Source organism: Colossoma macropomum, unplaced genomic scaffold, assembly GCF_904425465.1.
Source record: "Colossoma macropomum unplaced genomic scaffold, Colossoma_macropomum, whole genome shotgun sequence".
Classification (NCBI taxonomy): Eukaryota; Metazoa; Chordata; class Actinopteri; order Characiformes; family Serrasalmidae; genus Colossoma; species Colossoma macropomum.
The window spans coordinates 14485617-14491188 of record NW_023494787.1 but is presented as its reverse complement, the minus strand read 5'-3'; positions in this window follow the sequence as shown (position 1 = coordinate 14491188).

Genomic DNA, 5572 nt, shown 5'->3' with positions numbered 1-5572 from the left:
CGGAGGGGAAAGATAGTTTTCTCAAAGCTTTCTTCCTTTATCAGTGCATCATTAGAGCACACTCACTGAAGAAGGGGGTAAACTAAAGATATTTCACATGTCGCTCTCTTTGCCGTTTTGTTCCTGTTTTTATCATCACACCTTTTGTTTTTCCTTCCATCTGTTCTATTCCCATTCCTGTAGTTTTCTCCAAAGCAGTCACAACTGTAAATTTGATAATGTTTATTGGTGCAGTGGGATTTCTCTCCATAAGCACTCTCTTGCTCTCAGGGCATCCAAGCAAACATCCACAGGATAAATAATAGAGTGACTCATGCTGAACCATTTTGACCGAATCGCACCATTCAGAGCAACCACAACTGAACCAACTGCGATATATTGATGGTATATTCGTATATTAATACAGTGATAGAAATATATATTTAATCACTTGTGTGTCTTGAGTAAAATCAACAGCTCGCTGTCTCTGATGAGCACATAAATGTACAGTATAAGTTACTTTGGTCCTCATAACGTAGTACGGTCATTAGCATATGTTTTACGAGTGCCGCTATTACGCTTCTGCTGTGACGTGTGGCTACAATAGAGAATCAGGTGCCTTTCCTCCAGGTGTTCCCTAACGTTTAATGCCTCCTTTAAGACCTTCACTCTTAAATTCCCTCTCCACTCGTTTACAAGTTCTTGTGTAACAGATTTTTCTCTTTTGACAGTTTAAGTGAGTGAGATGGCGGAGCAGTCTGACAGCAGACTGTCACAGATGGACTTGTCAGTTACAGCAGAGTCTCTGATGGGGCCACTGTCTTTAAGAACCAGCCTCCAGGGTGAGCTGAACAAGTCCTCAGTTGTCAGGCAGCAATAAAGAAATGTGCTTAATGCAGGTCAGGGGTTGAGGAAGAATCAATTGTGCCTATCACAGGCACCGCACATACATGCTTTATGCTCAGAATATTAGCCACCATAATACTGCACAAGTAGGACATGCATGGGAATTAGTGGGTTGTAGTGTACGCTCAAGAATAAGGACTACACTGTTAATCAAATAAGCCTTTTTGGTGATGTATCTTACTCCAAGTCAATGAAATGTCAATAACTGACCTATCTGTGCTTTTCCCAGAAATCCATACTTTCTTTGCAGCTGTTGCTAGGGTGGCAAGCTTTACAGAACACTGGCAGAAGTCCCATTTAACTTAATGAGAAATTTAGCACACTTTGTTTAGAGTTTAACTTCTACTTTGAAATACAGACCATTATTTTGTAGTTGGTGTTTGCTGCTGTCATATTGTGTAGTAAAGAAAAATCTCCCAACACTTGGGCCTGATCCCATTTCACCGCTTACCCCTACCACTTAGCCCTTAGTCCTCCGTTTTGCACATTCAAGGGGTAGGGTGTCCTGATTTTGTTGAGATAGAGGGGTAGAGTGAAGTGTTAGGGCTACATGGCCGTTCAAACGAATGTTTCTCAGAGGCCAAACAGAGTGTTATGAAAAAAAAAGAAAAAAGAAAAACCGGCAAGATGGCTGCGCAAGTGACCAAACAAACCCACAAATGTGAGTATTTTCTCTGTTAAAACATTACGATAACAATTGTATTATCATAATCTAATGTCATTGCAAAGTATTAGGGTCCTTTTCTTCATAACAAGTATTAAAATCACCAGTAGTATCCTCATGTCTCCATAGCTAGCTAGCTAAATTTGAACAAGAAGCTGGCGAATAGCTGACTTTAGCTTCATATCACTGAAGAATTAGGGGTGGATGGTAATAAATAATTGTCTTATCCTGCCTCTTTAAAGGCATATGATGCCCTAAATTTAACTAAACACCAGCAGTGAGGTTGCTGAACGTTACCCTCCTCTGCTATCACTGCAGACTGGCAGGGTTGCCTACAGAGCACTGCTAGTAGCTGTTAATGAAGCAGTGTACTTTTTATTTGAGGGTTGTCCCATTTCGTAGGGGAAGATTTCAACCACTACCCCTTGTAACTCAGTTCTAAGGGGCATGTGAGACACTCGAAAACAAGGAGGGGGGGGGGAATAAGAAATGGGTTTGGGTCTTATAGTGCTTGTGCATTGAAAAGACACAACGTGAAAGTAAGTCTGATGTTGCACTTCAGCATTACTCTATAGCCATACAAACTACTCCAAGCATAGGCTACTATTGCCAAAGCCTCTTAGCTACTACATTTAACAAAGCTTTGTGGTTTGTGGCGTATTTTCACAAGGTGGTTCAGTGTGCAGCAGTGTTAGTTTGCATGTAGCAGCATTTCTGTTTCTGCTTACCTACAAATTTTAAGGATCAGTGATATTTGGAAAAAAATATATAGGATAAAATGGATTGACATTTTTGTAACATTTTTCTTTACCGTAACAAGCAACAGAAGTGATTTTCAAGAATTCTGTTCATTTTTCCCCAAAAGAGAAAAGTAGCTACAAAACTAACTACAAAATGATGCACAAATTCAGAGGCCTGTTAGGCTTCCAAGCTGGACAATGTTGTTGCAGCTAATGAAAACTAGGTAGGTTGGAAGTAAAAATGATGCATTTGCCACCATGTTTATATTAGTTTTGGGATTTTTCTCATACGTCTGTCCAACCTTGCAATGGTTTCTACAAAAGAATGCATTTGTGGGTGGGGCATGTATAAGTCAACTACATTTCTTATTAATCCAGTAGTAATTTCTTTCTGTATGTGCATGGGAGGACTTGAATGCAGCTCGTAGGTGAGGCAGCGATTTGTATTCAGTACCCTCACTGCTCAGATTGATGACGGTTTTAATCAAGTGCGTTGAAGGGTACCTGAAGGAATCTCGGTGCAATTAAACATTCTCCTGTCCAGACTAGCGGCCATTACCTCCTCATTTCCATCAGGCTAAACAGACTGTCCTCTCACTCTGTGCCCGTCTCCGACTCATCTGCTCCTTCGTTTTTCAAACTACCCCTCCCACCGTCAGTGCCAGAGACCCGACAGTTCTCCTTTAATGACTGCTAATTAACCTTGGCCACAGGGGAGAGAGCAGGAGGGCTGCTGGGTGAAAAATGGCTGATATCAATATTGTGTCTAGGCAGCTTACATAAAAGGACAAAAGGGAAGTGGGGTGTGAAAGTTGGTTCACGCCAAAGAGGATTACGTTTTCCTCTTGACAGATCATTTTCCTCCCATATTCACTACTGTTCCTCGCTCCAAACAGATACAAAGAGGCAGAGAGGTGTTCAATGAGAAAAAGGCTGCCTCAAGTCAGCTACAGTGTTCCTAAGCAATGTCCTGCTGCATTATAAGGCTGGGCACACTGGCTCCTGACCCAAAAAACAACCAGAGCAGCAAGCTATCATTACTAAATGCCTGCGATCATGGTTCCCGAGTTACATTCCACACTCGGTAATGGCTTTCAAAGGCGCTCTCCCAGCCTTCTAAGCTTCTATACTATTCTATATGCCTTGAAACGTATCCACCTCTTTGATTTCAGCACTCTTCTGCTATGGAAATCTTCATGTAAAGAGAAGGCTCAGTAATCAGAGCAGGATTCTCCTTCAGCTATTAACTCACAAGCAGCACAGTTTCAAAGTTACAGTAGATGTAAGAGGAGGACGCACCTGAAAACTGCACCTGTCTGCTTCTGTTTGGATCTTTTACATTGAATGTAATCATGGAAGTAATAATCTTATTGGTCCAAGAATCTATAATCAAATAATCTATGGTCTGATTACTGTATTATTGTGACTGTAATGAATTATACTGAAATGAACAGTGCCAATTAATTTGGTTAATATGTGCCATGATACAATACAGTACTATGCAAAAGTCAGAGATCATTTAATTTTCAATAATTGTCAAAATGGCAATTATGGACCATTTAGTTATCATTTAGTGCCATTAAGTTTCATTTTTCAGCAGCAACAAACATTTAACAGGAAATTACAGAGAAGCCTCACACTTTGCCTTTATTACAGGTTCTTATCTTTGCCAGTTTTTCAAAGAAATCTGCAGGGATATTTTACCCATCTCCAAAGTTCAGTCTCAGAAGTTAGTTGCATTTTCTGCTACTCACAATCCAAATAATCCCAAACACATTCAGTGATGTTGAGGTCTGGACTTTGGGGTGGTCAGTCAGTTGTTCTGAGAACACCAACAGCTTCTTCGTTTGATTTGCAATTGTTCCTCATTTTTGTTTATTTCCTTTTCTCAGTGAGGCTCAGACCCATAGCATTGGGTTGCCTTCTCACTGTGGAAGTGGAGCTTGATTTTATCCTATATCTCAAAGATGAAGCTTTAAGTACACTCTTAGCAAAAAGGGTTCTATGTAGTACCCAAAAAGGGTTCTAACAATAGTGGAACTCTTTTTGGTGCTATAGAGAACCCCATTCAAAGAGGGTTCTATATAGAACCATCTACAACACATACTCCATCAATCTAAAGAACCATTTCACAGTGCAAAGAACCCTTTAATCATGCAAACAGTTCTTTTAGTGTTCATGGTTCTATATAAAACCATTTTCTTTACTAAAGAACCCTTGAGGAACCATATTTTTTAAGAGTGTACCATTTATCTGAACCAATTTTCTCTCTATCTTTTAATAATTTCTTCCTCCTGAAGAACGAATAACTTATACTTAATGGCCATTTTGACTGAAAATTAAATATGTGAAAGGTGGTCTCTGACTTTTGCACAGTAACATATACAAACGATACATTACATCAACACAATTACTGCCTCTCAGTTTACCTACTTTAGCAATAACTGTGATGATGTAATATATTTTATTCTTGTATACCATCGAATCTTGCAAACTCATTGCAGTGTTTATTTTACAGTGTGCATTTTTAAATACATATTCTGTTCCATTTTGCGTTGCTACCTAACCTGTGGCTGCATGCATGCATACCTAAACAAATCTGACAAGCCAAAAGCTGTGGAACTAAAATCCACTTCAACAACTATTCAGAGAGAGAACAAAGAAAAGAATCCCTCAGAATATAATTAAAATGGTTTGCACCCCCTAGATATTCTCTAATTAGGCATATCTTATCATTTAGAGTGATTTATGAGAATGTCACTGACGTCAAGTAACTAACATGCAGTAGCGCACTGTAGCTTCAGAGCTAAATAGGAATACAATAATCATTTCATTCATATTATGGAGGAAAAATAAAAAAAAAGGCAAACTGTGATCATCATAAAAGAAAGGAAACATCACTCTATATCTAACTAGTATATTAAAGTATAAGCAGGCCTACTTATCTACTTATCCATCCACACTCAAAGCTGTTGTCCAAAGACATCAGTGTCTAGAATGCTAAACGTAGAGATACCATAGGGCCTGTGTACATTAAGGCTTACACAACTGCTGGACATGTGTTTGTGAAGATGGTTTCATGCTTGTAAAACATCAAGCTTAGATTTTTTTTTCCTAGTTTACTATTTTCAGCCCACATTAAGGTAACTTAACAAGTCAAGGTTAAAATCACAATCAGGGATTCTCAGCAACAAAGAGGTGGTAGCTTCAGTCCTGAATGTAAGGATCTGACAAGACCCCCCCACTCCAAAACATGAGTTATGTAAACGTTCCCAGTGATTTC